Here is a 22,908-nt window from a genome sequence, read left to right as displayed (position 1 = left end):
AGCAGATTTCTCTTAGTGCATACAGTTGCTCTTACAATATTCAATGTAGCTAAGTGAGTAGCAGGGTAAGTTAGAGTTAGCAACAGCATCCTTAATAAATGAGTTCCAAGATCTCCAAATTCCCTCAGTTTTAGAATTGTAGAATCATAGATGACATCTAGAAAGAGATCTTCAGATGCCCTTTCTAGATAGGGCTGTAATGACTTTCCAAATGTTAGCTTGAAGAAACAACTGCCTGTGCTTTTCTTCCATCCTGGAAATGCTTTTTATCAGTATAGTAACCAGCAAAAGAAGCAGGCTGAAGAAGTCAGAGTCCCCAGCCCCTCAAGATCAGCTTTATCCAGAGTCATGCACTATGGGAATGGTCTCTCTGTATCTGAAAGAAGCTTTCTGCTTACAAAGAGGCTCTTATCCAATTTCATAAGAATCCCTTTAGATTCAGGCCATAAATTCCTACGTGACCTGCAGGAGTGGTAACACCTTCTCCTTAAACATAATGGCTTACATCAAAGCTACTGCCCTTTTTACTATTCGTTAACATTCACATTATAGAAAGTTTCATGTGAAACTAATAGAATTGTAAAGCACTGAGGGTAAAGCAACTGGCAGCTTTAAAAAGAAAATAACTGTGTGCTGATTCAAGAGTCTGACTTACATGTGTATTGGAGGTGTGTTAGTTGGATGGCAATACCACCCTTAAGGATTTCCAGCCATTTAGCGTGAGGGGGATTGGTAATCAACAATATTGGCAACCTGAATGTTCCCAGACTCTTCCTTTTTATTCTAGAATTCTCTAAAGAGTTTTAAATTTGCTTTCAACATGTTAAGGTCCACAATTGCCCTCATGTTGAGATGCAATAACATTTTAGTGGGAGGTCACTGACATACTGTTTTCTTTATTCTTTCTCCTCAAAGTGCCTTTGCATGGGGTCATTTGTATTCATTACAGATGCAGTTTTCCCATCAGGGTATTCATAGATCTGTAGAATTATTAGTACTGGATTTAGGATAGTATTCTTAACCTAGGAAGGAATTAAAGCATATTATTATACAGAGACAAACATAAATACTGGCTGAAATACTTCATCCAATTGAAGCTCTTGGGGGACTTTTTTGTCTTGTTCATCTTTTGAGTATGCTGGTTTTCATTTTGTTTCTTCATAGGCCAGTGTTATTTATGCTCATTGTTTTATCTGGCTGCATCTGATACTGCTGACAAAGTTTATGATTAAGTGCACTTACCTTTTTTTACTCCTGGACGTTTGGGATGTCTGAGCTAGCTCAAAAATGAAACTGCATGATATTAAACCTACTTCATCATATTAAAATTTAAAATGTCAGATGATTTTTACAGTTCTATATACCGAACTAAGTTGCTGGAGCACCGCTCCATGAATGCATGAAGGTTGCTGCATAAGAAACACTAGCTGGTGGCTGATACAATGAAAACAGTCGTGACTACCATGAATTTCACAGCTTTGGAGATTACTAAAATCCAGCATTGCATTTGGAACCAAATATTGAACCATTACACAAATAACTTTTAAAATATGCATTCTTTAATGTTCTTTTGATTAGAATGAAAAATCACTGTAACGCTAAGAAGAAGGGAAGGAGGAGTACCATGCTGTTTCCTCCACTCCCCCTTAGCATGATACTGAGAGTGATCACATCTCAGAGTGCTTTTAAGGAGTATTTCTTTGCTGATCAGAAATTAACTAACCGCATCCTTATTGGCCTGTGCTTTGGTCTCTGTCTTCTAACTCTTAACAGCAAACTCAAAGTCGCTGTTTGGATATACTTATCCTCTGGGTGTCCACCTCTTCAAAAGTCAGTTTAAGCCCAGGAGAGGAATCATTTCTCATCCTGAGAGAGCCCTCATGCTGTGTCATAGCTCCTCAATACTCTAAACAAGGTATCTCATTTCAGTAATAAACTGAGTTTTTGGTAGAATTAAAACCTCCAATCTACAAAATGTTCTATATTTAGTAAACTGTCGAACAGTACATCAGGCAATTTGTTTGAACAAAGCATGGCAGGGGTGGTGGGAATATAATTTTGTATTTAATTCTATTTGATTAGGAAAGTTTACAGAGTCTGTCAATTTAGCTTTCAGGACAGACTTAAAATGTCTTTGCCTTCACTGAATTGCTAGTCAGGCCTCCAGGCATCAAGCTTATTTCTGCTTAACACTTCAGCTCAAGGTTGCCAGTTAATAGGTAATGATAAGAACTGATCCATTGCATTTTAATAGTTATGACAAAATCAGGAAGAAGTACAGCAAAAATAACTTGAAATATAGGAAAGTAATTGTATTTTAATGTCTACTAGCTGCAGATGTTCAGATTACTGTAATGTTATTAAAATGAGCACCTATTAAAACACAAATATTTCAATGACACATAAAAGCAGAGCCAAGAAAAACCTTAAATAAAAACAAAACCAAAATTGTTTGTTTATGGGAATTAGCCTTCAATCACTTATTAATTTCTAATAGGCAAAAGCCGTCCATCTGAAAAAATCCTGCTCTCACTCTGTCCTCCCTCCCATAGTTCATAGATTGCTTTTATGTCTCCATCTACCTATATGTGACATCATTTCACCATTCTCATTTTCTCTCTGTGATTTTAAGGTATTGCATATCAGTTTGCACTCACTGGGCACTTAACCTTCCTATTACCATTTTCTGTCTGTATCACGCTCTCCAGTACAATTGCATATAATTCAGTTTCTTTTATTGGTTTTGTATTAGTCACTGTGGTCTGATCTAAGTCCTGCCTGCATTAAGGAAATTTGCATCCATATAACAACACCTCTGTAGCTATTACAGCAGTGTAAACCTTTAATGCACATAGTCCATGTCAGGGTAAAGTGAGGCTTTCAATGCAGCAGTTTAATTCAGTCACATTATTAATTTCTTATTACAGAGAGGGCCTCCCATTAGCCTTCCCCTCCTGGTCCTTCTGCTGCTCCAAACACCAGTTATATTCTCACTTTTTAGCATGAACAGGAGCTCATGGAGACTGAAATCGACAGTTTAAGATGCTGGCAATCTAACTGGTTTTATTTGATGCTAAAAGAAGTGTTACCATTGAACATTGAAATTTAGCCATTGCTGGATGCTTCTAAAACTGCTACCTTTTTTAACATAATGCCTCGTAGGCTTATGGAGAGCAGGATTATCATAGAAACATAGAATGGTTTGGGTTGGAAGGGACCTTACAGATCATCTAGTTCCAACCTCCCTGCCATGGGCATATATTTAGTATCACAGAATGGTTTGGGTTGGAAGGGACTTGAATCTCATCCAGTTCCAACCCCTTGCCATGGGCAGGGACACCTTCACAAGATTAGGATGCTGGACCAGGCATAATAGTGAATGAGGCTTATTCCCTGATCCCACTACAACAAGGAATCTCCCTCTGCTTTAAAGAACTGGCATGCTATCTTGTGATATACATATTCAAATATCATCTAGTTACTACAGTTGACCTTGGTCTTGACAGAAATGCATAATCTATTAAATGTGTCTGCAGATCAAGGCCTCAGTTAAGTTGATATCAATATCAGCTTAAGGAGAGAAGCTTAAAATATTAAAAGTTAGAAAGATTAAATTTACATTAAAGACTTTAAATAAAATTCCCGTAACTAGGAAAAGTAGTTTTTGTACTCATTTAACTGCATCCAATGTGTCATGGATTTTGTCCATGCATTTTCATCATTGACATTATTATGCCTGAAAGTGTGATTGGAAAAGGCAGGCTACTACAAACCTTACACATAGTAAGACAGAAAACTGAATTTCCAACTCTTTTTTATTTATTTTATTTTTAATATTCTATTGCCTAGAGGCTGTGTCAGATTAAATTATTTGATTTACCAAACTCAAAAGAAACTGATTGCAGTGATTTACAGTAGTAAGACTAGACTAATGGTCCATCAGGTCTGATTGACTACATTCTCTTTTGACAATGTCCTAGAGGTCTTTTGCAAAACAAGTTCAATTTTAGATTGAGGTGAGATGGTTTGTATTTTTGCTGGTGGTAAGAGAAAGCATTTGAAAACAAAAGCATTCAGGAAACAAGTGATGATTGATTTTCATGGAGGAAATTATGATTGATCTGAGTCTTAGTTGATAGTTTAAGTCTACACCAGCTGGCACCAGAATGGACACAGTTAAATTGAGTCTTCTGAACAAATTATTTATTGATAACTTTAAATATCATATTTATTTACCTGCTTACACCTGCTCTTGAATTAAGGTGGGTTTTTTTCCCCACTTTAATCCTTAGGAAGCATCAATTAGAGAACATCAGAGTCAAAGCATTCCTGTCCTTCTCATATAATTTCTGAGGCATGTTGACAGTGATGTTTGAATGACAAGTGGAAATGAAAAAAATCATTAGCTGGAAGTAGCGTGAGAATTGCAATTAAGTTGTTATTATTGAACATGTGTATTACAGTTGGTTCGGCAGCCACAGAAGAGAGAGGGCATCACCAGTACCAGGCACTGTGTAAAAAAATACCATCTAGCCTCAGAAAATGTACCATCTACAAATTGATTATCTTCAGTAAGTACATGGTGAAACTGCATGTTTGCTGTGTTTTCTGGAATGAATACAGGAAGAGCACTTACAAAACCACTATTTCTATGTGCCAGGGTTGATATAAAATAGGTGAGGGGAAGAGTGCTTTTTGTCCCTTTTTACTTGTCATCACAAAGATTAGAGTCATCTGTTTGACCTCACAATCTCATAAAGTGCCTTGCTGACAAACTAAGAAAAGAAAAAATAGCATCTTTTAGTTGGTGTAATGTGATACCTATGATAGGAATTTGAAGACCTTGACTTAACAGAAACTGAAGAAATATATCACTTGGCCAAAGTAGACAAAATGGGGGCTGGGCTGGAGGTGACAGAGGACAGCAGGGAGGGCAAACTGCAAAATGCATTTTCAAAATTTTAACAGCTCCTGTGGTCGGTCAAGCATAAAAATACAGGCTATCCTTCTCATGCGGTCTTGCACAGCTAAAGCTGGTATTTCCAAGTGCAGAACTAAGTCACAGGTCCATGACCTTGTCAGCTCTCATAAGCCCAAGTGAATCGGGTACAGTGAATATGTGAACTGCAGTCCTCTGAGGAAGCCAAATCTGTATTTTGGGCTTTGCTCCTGGGTTCATGCTCAGTTTGTGCCCTGCAGAGGTGTCCACAGCCACTGTACTCCTACCTGTGCTTGAGTCTGCTGTAAAACTAAGGCTCAGCCCTACTCCTACCATAAGAGTCTGTGTAATAATAACAAAAAGTTAATATTATCTTCTGGGCAAAAGCCCAAAGTGGAGTTTTAGAGATGTGATGGAGTTACTATACTGTAATGCACCAGCTGAGCTACAGTAACAGGCTGAGTGCACCCTCCTGCTCAGTGCCAAAGCTGAGCTGAACCATATTAGTATGAATCTCATCACCCAGCTCATGTACAGTAACTTGCTAAATCACTGTTATTCTATCAACTCTATGAGTCCTGTGTGATCACACTCTGGTAATTAAAAATGTATCTTGTTTTTTTCTGAGATAATTTATTCTTTGACATCCCTTCATCAGACCACTGCCTAAGTTTGTTACAGAAGTGGCTACATTGCAGTGATGGACATCCATTAATTATAGACTTGCACATGCACAGAAAAGCAAAGATGTCTCTTCAGGTCAGGGCTCCTACGCTAAGTCTGGGTCAACACATGCTGTGTTTATCTCTGCTAGTCCCCAGAGGAGATGCCACCATTTCCCAGCAGGCAAGCACATTTCCATAATTCACCACAAAACCAGAAAGGGAAACAGAGGTGGCAGCAGCTTAACCTGTACTCGTTGCAGAAGGCTTATTTTCTTCTTGCCCTCACCTCCGCCCCCTCCCTCCCCCCCCCCCCCCAGCCATGCCCGGAGGTCACCCCCCCTGCCTGAGTCCTCTGTGCAGCCGGGCACAGTCTCCAAGCTCTTCTCTTCTCTTGCATCAAACAGGTTCACTGTGGCTGCAAAGCCAAATCTGTCCTGGGTGTAATTCGCGGCTTCCACCGAGGCAGAGCAGACTAATGTGCACTTGATTATAACGTAATACTTCCACTGTGCTTTTGGATCCTGAAAGATAATAGAGGCTTCAGGAAACTTATTACTATTTGTTATATAACCTGCTAAAAAAAATAAAAAGGGACTTGGAGGAATTCTGCTCAGCCTCAATTACAGCACCGCAGCTATAATGCTGTGATCCGCTGGAGCCAGATTCAATAAAACCTCCATCCGGCTTCTGCACAGAGACCTACGTGAACCTGATTCTTCCCCTGGGCTTCCAGCCCAGAAATCAGATGGGAGTTTTAATGTAAGCTCTCCTCTGTCAGTTTCCTCCGCCAGCCACAAACTCGCTCAGCCCGGGCAGGAAGGGGCAGCCCGACACGGCCGCCCTCCCTGCAGGACTCGTGTCACCCGCTCTTCCCCTCAGGCCCCACGTACATTGTGGTGGAGCTTCCCCGGGCTCTCAGGAAAGCCGCCGTGGTTCCCCCCAGGTCCAGCCGCCAGCAATCCCAGCGGGTCCTGCCGGCAGAGCGGCTGGGCAGGGTCAGGCTGGGTTGGGCCGGGCTCTGCGCGGCTCCCGGGGTAGCAGGCGAGCGAGTGGGCGGGAGGCTGAGCCGTGCCTGCCCCGCCCCGCCGCCTGAAGCGCGGCGCTCGCCGCTCCAGACTAGGCTGGGAGCGCGTCGGAGCCGCAGGATAGCGGCGGGTGGCTCCGCCTGAAGGGCTCGGCTCGAGGTGGGCAACTTCGGGGAACAAAGTTGGGCTGAGTGCCCGGCGGGGCCGGCCCGGGGTCGCGGCTGAGGCGAGCGGTGTGGCGGAGGCTGCCCCCCGCTGCTGCCCTCAGCCCTCCCGCCCCGAGAAGCGGGGGAACGGAGGGAGGGAGCCGCGGCCATCGCCGCGCGTGGGGCCGCCTCGTGGGCAACCAAGTTGCTGTCGCTGGGGCGGGGGGGGGCAGCAGGGCCGCTGTCAGGGCAGTGCCGGCGACCGGCTTGGGGCTGCGCAGCCGGCGGGAGCTACTTGTACCGTGTGGCTTGGGGGAGCGGCGGCGGTCAGCGCGCTGCCTCGCTGAGCGCATCTACAGTCCGGTGTGGAAAATGGGGCTCTTCCAGGTGAGGTGCGGTGCTGCTGCAGCACCGGTGCGAGCGCACAGCCTGATTGATTTCCGCTGATCGCACTAGCGAGGCAGCTCTCCCAGCCTGCGCCGCTTTCCCTTCCTCGAGTGTTCCCACCTGGGTGCAGACCCCCAGGCTCCGCAGCCGTGTTCGGGTCGGATCGCTGCGGGGCCGCCGGCCGGGAGTCTGCCGCTGCTCCGCAAGACCCGGCTGCCTGAAAGCGCGGAGCATCTGCATGCTCCTTCTTCCCCGAGCATCGCTTTAAGTGGGTCTGGAGTTAGTCAAGTTCTAAGCTGTGCTTCTCGAGCGTTGCTTTTCATTAAGCACTCGTAATAGTCTCAAATTCAGGAACGTGAGTATACGAAATTTTTTTCCTCTCTCTGCGAGTCGGTGGGAGTGCTAGTATGTTGGTTTAATAAACCCAGACAACCCCACAACACTCCAGTAAAGGTTTTTGAAAGCGTTTCCTTTCTTCCCTTAAATAACGTTGCTTTCTCTGTGCATCATTCGGGACCGTTCAGTTTTGACTATATCCTGACTAAACCAGAACTTTCCCGTCAGACACGGGGAAAGGACTGAGCCAGACACGAAGTTTCTGGGGGGTCTCTTAATATTGTCGGCGGTAAGGTGATGTGAACAGCTGAGGGCTCTGCTCTCCCTCTGCTTCTGAAGCTCCCTGCAATAGCCTCTCAGCCGGTTTCGTTTGCTGTGGTGTGTTCGTCCTTTAACTAGTGACTTATTTTCTTGTTTGGAACTTTTGGGGTTTTATTTGATTCGTACGTTACCTTACTGGGTATGAGCAGCTTATGTCCCCAGTATCACTTTGTGACCTTGTTGCCAATTAAGCGTGGTGCCTGGCTGTGATTAACCGAAATCCAAACACCATTTTGTTGCATGCATGGGAGAGAGATCAGTCCATTTAGGATGTGAAATGAGCCAACTATGGCCTTGGGTGCTAACTGGTTAGTCGTGATTACCTTACTGATGATATTGAGGACAGCTGGAAATCAGTATGCTGGTGATTGTTTGTGTGTATGTCAAAGTGGTGGTTTTATACAAGGGGAAATAATGTCAGCATCTTTATTATTAGTGCAAAAATATAAAAATCAAGACTTTATGAAGTACAAGCAAACTCTACAAAGTATTGACTGCAGTATTTTGAGAGAAGCTTGAAAAGGGGCTGAAGCTGCATACCAGGTTAGTTCAGTGATGTAGTTTTTAACGTATATGGAAAGTTATGAACAAATAATTAAAATTGTAATGGAAATGCTGAACTTTTAAGCATTGCAAGTGTATTGCTACTCTGTAGAAATATTCTAGGGAGTTATTTATAATGAGAGAGACTTTCCATACTAATGTGGTGAATGAATTTATGAAAGCATGTGAGGAAAATGGTTTAGTGCAGGTGAATAATTCTTAGTAAAGAAAGCTGCTGACTTGATTTTGCATCTGCAGTTTAGAGGCATGTTGATGCTCTCCCCTGTGCTGTGAGCTCTGTCGCGCTATTCAGGCTCTTCCCTTGCTCGCCAGGGCTCCTGCAGGCTTTATAGTGTCTTCTCTGAATTACTCCTGGCGTTGCCTTGCTGTGGGAATGAACGACAGGCTTTGAGCTGAAGGCGTGTGTAAAGCAGTAGGAGGTGCCACTCGCGTCCGTGTTGTCAGAGCAGAGGAGCTGTGAGTTGGCACTGGGGTTTGCTGCTGGATTTTTCCAAAGCTGGTTTTGTGTCTTGTTGCTTAATGAATAGCAAGTGCGTCAGGTAGGGGTTGTCTGATTAACGTGCAACTCGGTACGTTTTATGTTAAGGGCAGTAAAAATAATAGGTTTTTTTAAGAGAGCCTGTGGGGTTTGGAGCTGTTGCAGTAAGCTCTGGCCCTGCACATAGCTCCTGTAGCCCTGGCAGTAGTTCAGTTCTGATACTGGTGCCCTTCTGTGCAAGTTGGGGTCTTGCACAGAAATGGGTGTGTTGGCTGTGTGCTTTGCTAATCTGTGTGCTTGTGGACTCATGAATGTGTGAGTTATGAGGTACTGAAAAAACCTGTTTCTTAAATTCCTGGAGAGCAAGTCCCTGCAGCTACATAGTGATGCCACGTTTTCATGTTACTTTTCTATAATTTTTTTATTGGTGTTTCTCCCCCTCATAAATGAGAGTTTCCAACCCCTTGTGCAGGGGGGGATGAGTTTGATGGTTTGAGGGTTGGGGTTATTTTTGGTTTGGGGTTTCATTTTTTGAGTAAGGTTCACTGTTTTTCATTTAGTGCCACATCTCTCTGTTCTTGTGGTATTCTAATGGGGAATTTCTGCAGATAGATTCAATCTTGTACTCTTCTTCCTGGAAGAGACTGCTTCTTACAAGTGTCATAAGGCAGTGATTTTATGTGAGCATAAGTGATTATCAGGTCTTACTTTGATACAAGAAGACACAGATTAACTGCAGTCAGCAAACAAGATTTTCATGTATTTGAAATTATGAAAGGCATGGTTTTGTGGTGCTGCTGTATGAGCCAGCAAGCCTATAGAGAGAAGGAGGAAGTTACTACTGATAAGGAATGACTAGGACTGGTGGTGAGTATCTCTTCTGAGTATAAAGAAGACTTTGGATGACTTGAGAAATAATTACAGATGGGGCTTGATTTACTGGAAAATACAAGGAAAATGGGATGTTTGTTCATCTGTATAGTTGTTACTTTTTGTGTGTCTTAGTTTTCATTCTTGGTGTACTGACTTTGGCAGCTAGGTCTGTCTTCTGATATTGAAGATGTAACCTTCTAGTTTGTATTAGTTTGTATTTGGAAACAAGCAAACACTAGATTATAGTCATGTGCATGTGCTGGAGTGGAATGCCACTAGAGTTACAAGTGATGGGAAATGACTTATTCAAGATGCTTTTGTGATGAATGCATTGCTTAAGTTCCTGTTGTACAGGGGTGATGTCAAGATGGATTAAACAGCAAGATACTTCAAAATCAACTTTTGTTTAAAGAAGTTTAGAAATGTATTGTTTTAATTCTTCAAAATGGGATGTGCCACAGTAACTGTCTCTGGAAACGGTGGAGCAGATTTACCTTGATGCTCATGCTCTGAAATGGTCACTCTGTTGCTGCTTTCCTTAACAAAACACATCTGAGGTAACAGTAAGTCCTTTCCCAGGTCTTTTTTTTTTTAATTTTGCTTAGCAGTTCTACAGCTTAAGCTTCCCTCAGAGGCAGCTTCTTTGAGCCCAACCAGGGAAAGATCAGTCAGTGATTATCCCAAATAAAAACAATTAAAATGCAGAAACATGAAGTTAACAGATCTGCAGTCTTCCCTTATGCTAACATCTCTGCCTTTGATTTGGTGAAACTATTTAGAGTCATAGCTAATAGTCTCAGTGTAGATTTGAATATCCACATTTTATAGCATGTGGTGTAGGGGAATGCGTTAGAGGAAAAAAACCTGAAGAATCATCATAATGTGCTTTAGCATAGGAAAGGATTGGGTAAAGGTTGCAGGTTTTCTTGCTTACAGGTACTGATTCAGTGCTCAAACGTCCACACTGTTCTTGTGTCCATTGAGACAGATGAAAACCAGATCAAAGTTGAAGGCCTTTTAAATGAAAGTGTATCCAGGGAGAATACTGTTTGGATAACAAAAATGGGAGGGGGAGTGGGAGAGCTCTTTGACTGCAGTCAATTTTACTATACATCAGTTTTGGGTTTAGTGTGTTCTTTAGTATAAAGAAGAGAGGAGCTAATGCAGAATAAAGGGAAGTGGCAAGAGTTCCAAAAATCTCAGTGGATTCTCAGTCTTGTGCTTGGTTGAGAGAGAGAAGAGAGAAGGCGGTGGACAGCTGGTGAAATAATGCTGATAATAGGGGTTTAATTTGCATCAAACTAAAATGTGCATATTGAAATCTGGTGTAAGAGAAGATCACTTAAAATACAACTCAATGTATATAACATTGGCTTTATTTGAAAGAACAGTTTTATACTTTTAAAGTTTCACTTTTAAAGTGTAATAAAGTATATTATTCCTTAAAAAAATCAATGATACTTTCATTTTTTGTAGCAGATGTGGGATATTTTTTCTCTCTAAACTATAACTTTTAAGTGTTTTTCTCTTGAAAAATGTATCTGTTGATCAATGTAAACAATAATTAACTGGCAAAATTACTGCATTTCCAGCTGAGCCAGACTGCAGTCAGAGCTATTGAAGTTGTCCTCAGCCCTGAACAATCACATCTGAAGCCTACATGTGCTTACCTGGAGGAACTTCTTGAGAACGGACAGTATTTGAAACTAGATATGTCTTTTAGTGTGGTCTTAATCCTGTTTGCACACAGGAGATACCTTGTCTGTGTTTGACTGTAAATCATGGAGCATTTAAAACAGGTACTGCAGAGCAATCAATGTGGTGGGCCCTCAGAAAATCAGCCAGCAGCATGGTTTGTAAAGGGCTTTTAAGCAAGTGCTTCAGATAATAGGAAGAGAAAACAAGAGGTGACAGGACTTGTCTGGGAGCTTCTTATTGATTGGTCAGTTACTGGGTGCTGGAAATAATTATTGGGTGCTGGAAAATACAAGGATAAACCTCAAGGATTTTCCTTGAGAATTACACTGCTACCTCATACCCCCTGCACCAAACTCAGACCAGTATTTCTTCTAACTGGTACTTTCATAGCAATAGGTTAACTTTTCCTTTTTTCTTTAAGTATTGGAAATAAGCAAGTTGTTGTCAGAGAGACTAATTCCACACTTAAAGGCTGACATTTATGGTTATGAAGAGTGTGCTATTGAAATTTAACAGTTGACTCAATTGTCTTTTTTATTTTTTAATTCCCCTGAGCTGTTATCTGCTTTATTTCTTTTGTCTGGAAGTCTTGTAGCTGAACCCAAATGCTGGGGAAAAACAACCAACCAAACCCCCCAAAATATCCAAGACAGACAGACAAAAACCAATCTGCAGACTAAATGGGGGGGGGGAAACAACCCCCCAAAACCCCAAAAGAACCCACACCCAAACAAAACCAAAAAACCAACCCCAAATATGCCTCCACCCACAAAAAAAAAAAAAAGTTCTCCCAACATCAGATCACGTGCTGTGCAGTGCTAATATGACTTCAGGTGTATCTATAGGTATACAGGGGCTGAAACAACAATGTGAAGACACAGTGGAAAAGTTGTTTTTATTTAAGGGCTTGTTGCTTCTTGTGTGCTGCTGTGATGGGCAGAGGGCAGGCATGAGGGTCTCAGTAATACAGTGCATATTGTTTAAATTTCTGACTTGCTGTTTGAGGGGGAAATGCATGTTGTAATGAAAAACGGTTAATAAATGTGAGCACGAAGGAGCTTATAAAATCTTCGTGCAACTTAAACTTGACTTACAAACAGCTGCCACCAATCTCCTCATGCTGGGGCTTGTGTTAGTACATTCTAATAAATTGCAGCTGAGGATGGAGCAAGGCTCCCTATGCTGCACATCCACCCAGGTGTGCCTGCTTGTGGCAGGTGTGTCTCAGCTCCTATGATTGCAGCTTATTTCAGCAGAAGTCTTTTTTATGGTGTTAAGTCACTTGCATACCATGGTGCCAGGGAAGCTGTGGAGTAAAGACATGTTTTGCTTCTGTGAGGTGGAAACAGCACAAGAAGCACCAGAGGCATCAGATATGGGCAGGTTTTGTATCTATTGCTATAGGTGTATTCCTATATGCTATTTCTTTGGGTTTGAGTTGTATACTTGGGGAAAGATAATTGTACATTGTTATAATGAAGAGAGAAATCTTGAATATTGCTGTAGCCTTAGAACAGTAGTTTGAGCTTCATTGAAGGTTTATGGTTAAATCCAGATTACTTTGCCATCTATATCTTAATCCAAGCAGTAAATGGCCCACCCTGGCATTATTTTTTCTTAAAAAATGCTCTTCTCCTTATTCCCATTTTTTGTGTACTAATTTAAAAAATAATAAAAAAAAGTGTTATTTCTCCAGCACTGCTGAAATCGTAGTGCCATGTTCATAATTTAGGAGTATGCTTGAGTTCAATAGGCCTTGACTGTTCTGAAGAGTATTACTGCTCAACATGTTTAGGTCTTTTTATGAAATTTAAAACCTAATAAATTACAGCTCTTTGTAGATGTAAACCTCTCTTTGGAGAAAATTGGTGGGGAAAATCAACTGGTTTTCCACAATCTGACTTAATATAAAGCGTGGCCAGCATCCCTTTTGCCTGTGCTGCGGTCAGGGCAACAATGATTTTCAGTGTATTGTGCTACTTGACTGCATAAGAAGCAATCCTGTCTAATCTGATCCTGAGCGGGTCAGTAAATGATGAATTTTGGTTAGCTTGCAAGCATACTGATTTTCATAGCTCATTTACAGAAGAATCAAGCAGCTCTGCATTTGAAGACACTCCATTTGTTGAAGTCGGAGTCTCTTAGCATTTCCAGTAAAACGTGCGAGATGAAAAATACTGTTTTAATAGCATATTACTGTGGAGATATTTTACATGGAGAAACTGGGAAATTGGACTCGCATGGTTGATGCAGAAACCATAATTTAATTTTCCTGAATATAATCATGTTTTGATTTCATCCTGGCTTCTTAAGCCGTATTGTGGTCATCTGAATGTGTGTGTGTCCTGCTGGTTGAGGATAGTCTGTTGCTAAAATCATGAAAACTGGGTCTGTCTTTACTACATCCCAACCACTTGCTGGTGCTCTCACTTGAGGGGGGGGGGACGACAAGCATCAGGGTGGGCTTGATGCTTATTAGATGCTGAAACAGGTAGTAACCCTGGGTGGTCTTGAACTTTTAGGTGCAAGACAGTAGCATTCCTGGGTGTTGGGACTGTGTGTTGGTAGAACATACAAGTGCAGGATCTTGTAAAGTTTTCACATCAAAAGCTCATGACAAAAATGTCACTGTTTGCTGTGGGGGCTTTATTTAAATGGTAACATTTTGGTGCTTTTTGCTACAAGTCTGGTGCAGGTTCTGTGTCAGAAGCTGAGGTTACCAGTGGGAGGAAAGCTCTCTTCAGGAACCTGGGTTATTTAACACCTCAGGCGAGTGTGGTGATGTAGATTGCACATGACAAAATGGCTGTATATTTGTGTATGCTTTATTAGGGTAATTTTTAAGCAGAGCATAGGTTGACTGCATTTCTGCTAGGTCACTCTTTGACACCAGTACCGGTTTCCCACTAACCGTGTTATGCTGTGGGAACATGATGTACAATTAAGTAATAACAGTAAAATATTTGTAGTGCTTTTTAAAAACAAATGCTCTCAAGAAAAACCTAGCACAGTGATCAAGAGCTGTTAGCATATACACTGTCATGTATGTGCATGCACTTTGAGTCTTTTCCTTCCATTCTTAAGACCAGAAGTCCCTAAGTTCCTAAGGTTTGTAGTCCTTCCTATGAGATCTTCAATGGTGCAGGCCCCAGCATCTGTTTGAGCATTTAAGCGTATGTTTTCAGCACTGTGCACCTCCTCCAGATAAAGATTTATTGCTTCTACAGAGATGTTCCAGGTGCTCATTAGGTTTGTGTGCATGTCATTAGAAAAGCCTCTATTTGTATACTAGACTTTTTGCACTGGAGGAAAATGTATGTCTTGTTGCTGTAGGCTATTGATCTCATGGTTCATACCGAAAGAAGAAAGATGTATATACATTTACTTGACCAAGCATCTCCCTGTTAAAACTGGTAGAAGGTGGCTGGCTAAATTAATGCTGAAAACTTTTTTCTAGTATTCGGATTGGGTTGGGTAATAGTTTACCTGGACCTGTACTTGGAGTGGTGCTGAAGCCTGCAGAAGCTGCCGGAGCCCAGCACCACTGTGTGCAGCCCTGGTGGGCTCTGTTGCTGTCATTGTCCGTATGCAGTGGCAGTGCAGTGAAATGTCTCTTTCTTAACAACATAAAGGGCAGCAGCTGCTCATGTGTAACACTTCTTCCATTCTTGGACATTTGCTTGTTTTTCGTTTTCTACTCCTGACTAAGCAAGAGTTAGCTTTTGTCCTAGAAGTAGCTAAATTAATGTAAATAGGAGTTACTTTCCTCTTCTGCTTTTGAGGGTCTGCCCTCAAAAGGGCAGATAGCACTATAATAGCACTATAGTGCTATTTCTCTTGTAGCTACTCTTACATCTTTCCTTTCCTAAAAGCTCTGTGGAAACTGCAGGCACAAAAAGTTATGAAGCCTTACAGAAAACTGGTAAATGATTTGTAGAATCAAATCAAATTACTGAAGTAGTTGCATATATGTGGTAGTTTTCCTTTTATATGTTTAGCTTAATCTGTTTATAGATCTTGCAGTTTATCAATTTCTCACTGTAGTTGTTGTACCTATTGGATTTTGAATCTTATGTTGACTGTCTCTGCTGTTGTATTGCTAAGGAAAATTAAAATTTGTATGGCTGTTTATGAAGAACTGGTGCTTTGAATGCTTTAAAAGCTGTTTAGCTTAATCTACTTGAGCATCCTTTTTCCTTGATAAGCTCAGAAAGTAAACAGAGGTGGTATTATATCTAACTATGCTATTCTTTTATGACTGTTAAATGAAGAACAGGTAGGGTTTCCTCCCCTTTTCTCTTTTGGACTATAACAAAGGATTGTGGATCTTGCTTGTCATTTTGTTTTGTAGCAAGTTCTTCCCTGCCATGGAACTGTGGTTGGCACCCCAAAATCCAGGTACTGGAAAGCTTCATGACGTGTACTTGCAGACTAGAAAGCCGTTCTGCAGATCTGTCCTGCAAAACAGCTGAAATAAGGGAATTTTCATCAAGAAACACACCATCCTTTTCAAAAACACAGTCCCCAGGAGCCCTTGGTTGGAGAGGCAAGTGGTCCCAGTCTTTCTGGGACCTGGCCCCTGTGCATCTGCCATGGTTTGTGGTGTGCCCTGACCTGGTGTTGGACACCACTGTTGTGATTCCTCTGGAAGTGGTGATGGCATTTGGCACCTTTCCATAAGGCACTGGGGTCCAGAAGAGGATCATGGACTTTACTCAGCTTTTTCTGTTTCCTTCAACAGCTTCCAAGAGTAGTGTAGCATCTCTTTCATGGTCATTATTTATTCAAGTCTCAGCTTTGAGGCCACTTAATCAAGACTGTTGTAAGACATCAGTATTTTGACCTTGTCCCTATCCCATCCCAAGAATATTCTTGAGTAGGTCCACTGTGGGTAGATTGGTTTATTTTCAGATGAAGAATTCTTAACAACTTATTGTAAGTCTGCTTTCTGACTAGAATAACTGCCCTATTTATAATCATTTCTACAAGTATTTCCAGATGATTGTAAAGCAGCCTCTTTGTAGTCAGGGTCCACGTAGAAACTGAAACACTCTTGCTCATATGCCAAAGCTCAGAAGCTGGTCTCCTGTGCAGATATACTACGTCAGGCAAAGAAAATAACAAGAAAAACAAGTATGGTACTTACCTCCTCTGATAAACATTGCCTAGCTTTTACTGAGTGTTTCCTGGTTCTTTTTTTCTTTTGGGCGGGGGAAGGTGTTGATATTTTTGACTGCTTTCATTGGTAAGAGGGCAGAATGGCACAATGCTCAAGAGGCATCTGTCCCAAGTGTAACTTAACTTGAAAACTATTTTGATATCACTTGCTGAATGTACTCCAGAGTTAAAGTTGCATAAGCTCCTTATCTGAAGCTAAGCAGCTTAAGGAAGTTGCAAAGCTCCATCACCTTGTGCTTCCTGCTGTTGAGCTATTTTAACACACAATCTTCTCTTCCCCAGCATCTGAACATCCTAATGTTACAGATTTTGCTAACTTGCATAGTTAGCTGCTTATGCTTATATGTTATCCTGAAAGAGAAAAAAGCTCCCAGGCTTCTCATGTAGTTGTGATTTAAAAAACCAAGTATATCAGTAAAATGTGTGAAACTGATAGAAAACAGTAGTAAAGTTTGATGAGGTTCCACCTGAAGTTTTCTCCAGTCTGCCTTGAATCTTACATGGACTCTTGATCACTTAATGCATATTAAGCATGAGTTCTTGTCTGGGTCATTTGATTCCCTTAACTCCTCATTGGGTATCTGCTGCCTTTCTGGGAACTTCGGATACTGTCATGGTGGATGTTTCCAGCTGCTCCCTGAAGCTTTTTTTTTTTTTTATGCTATAGTGTGAAAAGAATTACATAAAAGGCTCACATGTATAAATCGCTAATAACTTAGACATACTTACCCTTCTGTGTCCAGGGATGCTCTCTTTCCAGCAGATAGCAGTCCGCATTGACATTTTTGAGAGAACCAGGTTTGTAATTTGTAGCTGATGCATATACCATCATCTGGAAGGGGAAAATCCTGTTTTCTCTGCAGGTATCTTGGCAAAATAAGCAGAAGAAAATAATCTCCTCTTATCCTTATGACCCTTTACAATACTGTAACTAAAGCGGTCTTCTCCCAGTCCTTGGTTCCATGCAGCAGGGAGGGAAGGATCAGCATTTCTACCATGTTTTCAGAAAAGCTTAACGTCTGGGGAATAAGCAGTGCAGACAAGTCACTGTCTGCAATTCTAATTTGAATTTCCTCACATCGTGAACTCATAAGGATCCACATTTTTCATTTCTGAAAGACTCAGCAACTTGTCCAATAAGCTTAATTAAGGTGCTAATGGATTAATTTATCCCTATACTTCCTGGGCAGTAGTATTATTTAGTCATTTGAACCAGCTAAATGGCACATGTGAAAGGTATTTGAGATATGAACAGATATTGCAGCAGAGAGCTGATTCTATTTATTTATTTTGTAATTTGCACAAAAGAAGCAATGTTGTGATGCAGCAGATTTTTAGACTTCACGTATCATAGAATGGTTTGGATTGGAAAGAACCTTAAGATCATCCAGTTCCAGGGCCCCTGCCATCGACATGGACACCTCACATTAAACCATGCCACCCAAGGCTCTGTCCAACCTGACCTTGAACACTGCCAGGGATGGAGCATTTATCACTTCTTTGAGCAACCCATTCCAGTGCCTCACCGCCCTGACAGTAAAGAACTTCTTCCTTATAGCTAACCTGTTAAGTATAACCCATAATGGGCTTATGGAAATGCGCTGTGTTACTTGAACTGGGGGTAGAAAAGTGGTAGTGTTTATTTCTTTTTGTCCCTAACCAGGTTAAGTTTTGCTTTGTCAACAAAAATAGCAGTGATTTTTTTTCTCCAGTCATCTTAGAATTGCCTTTTGCCACCACTTGCTGTCAAAGTCTGAGTTACGCAAAGTCGCACCCAGTATTTGGGTGGATGTTCTGAGCCAAAAGCCAACCCCAGTCACCTAGAGGAGGGTGCAACATTCCCCATGAGGGTCTCTGTGTCTACAGCTACTGCTCTACATAGCTGGTTCTTCCCTCTGGCATCTACCAGGTGCTGGCACCAGCCCCTGTTTACTTAACAGGCAAGCCCAGAATTTAGTTGCCTGCATTTGTGATTTGTGTAACTTCACAGTATCACAGTATGTTAGAGATTGGAAGGGACCTCAAAAGATCATCTAGTCCAATCCCCCTGCCGGAGCAGGAACACCTAGATAAGGTTACACAGGAACGTGTCCAGGCGGGTTTTGAAAGTCTCCAAAGAAGGAGATTCCACAACCTCCCTGGGCAGCCTGTTCCAGTGTTCCGTCACCCCTGAGAAGAAGTTTCTTCTCAGGTTTAAGTGGAACCTCTTGTGCTCCAATTTGTACCCATTACCCCTTGTCCTTTCATTGTTGCCACTGAGAAGAGCCTGGCTCCATCCTCGTGACACTCCCCCTTTATATATTTATATACACTAATAAGGTCACCCCTTAATCTCCTCTTCTCCAAACTATAGAGACCCAGCTCCCTCAGTCTTTCCTCATAAGGGAGATGCTCCACTCCCTTAATCATCTTAGTTGCCCTGCGCTGGACTCTCTCCAGCAGGTCCCTGTCCTTTTTAAACTGAGGGGCCCAGAACTGGACACAATATTCCAGATGAGGTCTCACCAGGGCAGAGTAGAGGGGAAGGAACCCACCTACTAACCACCCCCCTTCTAATACACCCCAGGATGCCATTGGCCTTCTTGGCCACAAGGGCACAGTGTCAGCTCATGGTCACCCTGTTGTCCACCAGGACCCCCAGGTCCCTCTCCCCTACACTGCTCTCTAACAGTTCGTTCCCCAGCCTATACTGGAACCTGGGGTTGTTCCTGCCCAGATGCAGGACTCTACACTTTCCCTTGTTATATTTCATCAAGTTATTCCCCGCCCAGCTCTCCAGCCTGTCCAGGTCTCTCCGGATGGCAGCACAGCCTTCTGGCGTGTCGGCCACCCCTCCCAGCTTAGTGTCATCAGCAAACTTGCTGATAGTACACTTATCTGGTTCCTTTGTGGATCCTACTGGGTGATGTATTATTCTGATAAATTCCGCAAATTTTCTCTGCATTGTGTGGAGGACTTCTAAAAAATATGCTTTTTTGTTTCACTGGGGTATATTTTACATATCTTAGACTTGTCTGTCTAAAAAATGCCTGGTACTTCTAGAAACAAAATCCCAGAAAGGCTTATCATCAACTGTCAAAGTCCTATTATGGTGTTGTTCCTCTCTTCTATGTCAAATATGTGTAGATCCAATTAGTATTATAGCGATGTGAAAGAAATCTTGAAAGCCCCATTTAATGTTAGGCTTTGAAAAATCCTGCTTTCTGGATTCGTTGTTTGTGGTCAGGTGAATTTTAATGGTCTTATTAGTCAAAAAGGCTGCAAAAGCCTTTGTAAAATTAAAATTACTTTTCATGACTTAAACATATGCATTGTAGGCACAGCTTCGAGTACTCTTGTACAAGGCTTTTCATAGATAAGTGTATTTCTTCTTGCGTTAATGCTATCAATTAAGCCAGACATTGTATGTTCTTTAAGGCTTTGTTTCAGCGTAAATTCCAATTTTCACCTTCTCTCTGCTGTAAAATGAAGGATGCAGAGATGTCCTAAATGTTTTAGTAATTGAAGAGTCTTTCATGCTTGATTTGTTAGATTGTCACATCATCATAGATCTGACAATTCAGATTTCATATTCAACTTAAATCATTTCTCCCTGCAAGACGTAGTAAGAACCGCTTACATATATGTATAAATATATATACATTATTTATATACATATATTTATATACATATATATACATTATTTATATACATATATTTATATACATATAAAATGTGTTGAGACACACACATACCCGTTCCTCGTAGAGGATCTTTCTTTTTGATGAGGGTAACTCTAGAAAAATGTCATGCTGAAGGTACTGATTTCTGTTGGAATGTTGGGAAAGCGCTTAGGGATGCTTCCCTGTGTCCTGGAGGATTAGAAAAAAGCATTAGGTAGGACTGTCCAGGAGCTTCTGCTGCTTTGGCTGTAGCACAGGAAAATACAAATCTGGTGACAGATCAAAGTTACGTAGCGTGTCTGTAGTGTAGCTGTGCATAAAGCATTTCAGTTGCCTCTGGCCTCTTCCTTCCTTTTCTGGCTCAAAACACAGGTATGTTGTTAAACTATATAGGCAGTTTCCACTCAGTGCTTTAAATGAAAGGTGGTAGTGAATCTTGCTGTAGGGAGTAAAGCAGTTTGGCTGCTTGTAGCCCTCTGCAGAAGGGCTGAACTTTCTGGTTCAGTGGGTTTATTGGTTCTTAATTATGAATTTAGTCTAAGATCATTTCTGGAAAAGTGCCATCTCGTAGTCTGCAGTACATGATTAATAGTGAGAGCAGTTCCAAGTGCATTAATATATGAGGTGAACCTTGGGGATCACAAAGAAAACCAGCATCTTCTGGGGTCTGGGGCTTGTTGCTACTTTCCCATTAGACTTAGCAGAAAAGAATTTTTCTTGTTTGAAAGAAAGGTAGTGACATTTGGGAAGCGGAGCTTTTTGGTGAGCAAAGCTCCAAGTGTAGGTTTCCTGAAGCTGGTGTTTCAAACTTGCTTTGGTTCCGAGGATTGTGTCAGCGCAGTAGTGATGTTATGATGATGAAATAAAATTTCTGAACCTCAAATTTAAATTTGGGGTTGTTTCTGCATCCCCCTCTCTGGTGTGAACTCCACATGCTCTCTGTGGATGACTTTTCTGCAGGTTTGTTTTCCTGCCGGGGCATCATGTATCAAGGTGCTTTTAATACTTTACAAGACAATTAATTTCCTCCTATCTTCCTTTCCTTTAGTGGTTTTCAAACCTCTGTTGGACAGACATTTCCTTACTTGAATTTAGTCCCTCATTTAAGAAATTGATTTTTCAGTGCTTCAGTTATTCTTGGGTTCATCACCTGAATGCTATCTCAGTGTAGTGCTCTGCCCCTTCCAGTTTTCTTTGGGGTCTTTTTAAACCAAAGCTATCACATTTACCCAGCAAAGCCAGTGTAGCCTTTATCAAATTTAACCTTGCACTGACATTTAAAGAAATCTTGCTAAGTAATTTAAACACTGCCTTTTGTAAAGGCCTTTTTTTTTTCTTTTTTTTTTTTTTTTTAAGTGAGGCCTTGTTACGTGGGAAGGCTAAAAGGTGTTTCACAGTTGTTTGGCTAACAAGTCTAGTAGGTCCTTTACTGCTTTTTGTGGCTGTAGAGAAACTTTGGTTGCATGCATTAATCTTGGGATGGACCCTAACATTCCTCTAACTTTCAGTATTCTGCTTTTTTCCATTTTATGGTCTTATGGTGAGGTTTGTTTTTCTGCCTGGAGACACAAGTAATTATGCAAACCTGAGATTACCTCCTGTCGCTTTAGGTTTCATTGTGTTTTTCCCTTCTGTTTTACTTTCCATCATAGAGGTCCTCTTTTAGTGGTGAGTTAACAAAGCAAGTATGTATCTAAGATAATACTGAGGGATTTCTTTGCAGTACGTAAAGGGGAGCATGGTGTGAGGGGCAAAACAGAAATTGAGGAGTGGGAAGAAGTGGAGAAGTGTTCTATTAACATAAAAATCATAATTGAAAATACCATATTCTGTGGTCTTAACAGTAACCAGAAAATGGCTTGGTTCTGTTAAACAGTGCATTGTGGTGTGCAAGCTAATCAGCCCTGCTAATCAACTGAACATCTGTAATGGTTTTATCATATTCTCCAGTGGCTGTCATTCTGCCTGCTGGTCAGTTTAAGTGGTTAATTTCTGTTAAAAGCTCATGTTGTGGTTAATATCTCTGCTACTAGTTTGAAATTTGGGTGAGGTGCAGTATTTAAGTTTTCAGGCAATATCTCAGTTATTTATTTTATTTTTTAGAGCTTTGCATAAAAATATTTGAGCATTTTATTTCTAATCATAAGAGGAAAGTCTCTCAGGCTGAATAACTGCTAAAGTGAAACTTCATAGACATCAATGCAGATTAAGCTGCCTTGGTCTCAAGTAAGAAGTAGAAGGGGAAAAATACTGCTGAAATGGGTTCAGCTGTAACCATTCAGCTGTGACTTTGAGCTTTTCTTTCCTTTCACATCAGTGCTTTATGCTGCAGGGGATTATTTTCTTGCATGTGACTTCAAGTGAGATAGTCACAGACAGGCTAGATTAAGGGTACCTGTGGCTGTATCTCTGGAAACTCAGTTCCTTGCTAAAATTGGTGAATTCTGTCGAGCTTCTCCGTTTCTGAGTTATAGATATTTTAAAAGAATAAGAAAAGGTTGATGAAGCTGTATATAAAATGTAAATTTTCCATTCTCAAACTTTTGTTTGTTTACCTATATACCTGATGCATTTATGCTGTTTTGCCCTCATTGGGAATTGATTTTTCTTTTGCAAGTAAACAGAGACAATACATC

At 41.3% G+C, this 22,908-nt stretch overlaps 1 protein-coding gene across 2 annotated transcripts in view; it reads left to right on the top strand.

Annotated features, from left to right (window-relative positions):
• The first annotated feature begins 6,673 nt into the window (after nt 1-6,673).
• The window catches only part of LOC133216989 (contactin-3-like), a 104,683-nt gene continuing 88,448 nt past the window's right edge, over nt 6,674-22,908 (top strand). Inside the window, exon 1 of one of the 2 annotated variants that reach the window (XM_061362114.1) lies at nt 6,674-6,788. The gene's annotated coding sequence lies outside the window, so the exon portion shown is untranslated. Of the gene's footprint in view, nt 6,789-7,400; nt 7,518-22,908 lie in introns of those variants that run through there. The other variant, XM_061362115.1, reaches the window with a different exon arrangement.

The sequence above is a fragment of the Neopsephotus bourkii genome, unplaced genomic scaffold, assembly GCF_033783945.1.
Source record: "Neopsephotus bourkii isolate Nb327-2 ecotype Australia unplaced genomic scaffold, CSIRO-AGI_Nbou_v1 NB_1080, whole genome shotgun sequence".
NCBI classification, from domain to species: Eukaryota; Metazoa; Chordata; class Aves; order Psittaciformes; family Psittacidae; genus Neopsephotus; species Neopsephotus bourkii.
This window is presented reverse-complemented; position numbering and strand designations above follow the sequence as displayed.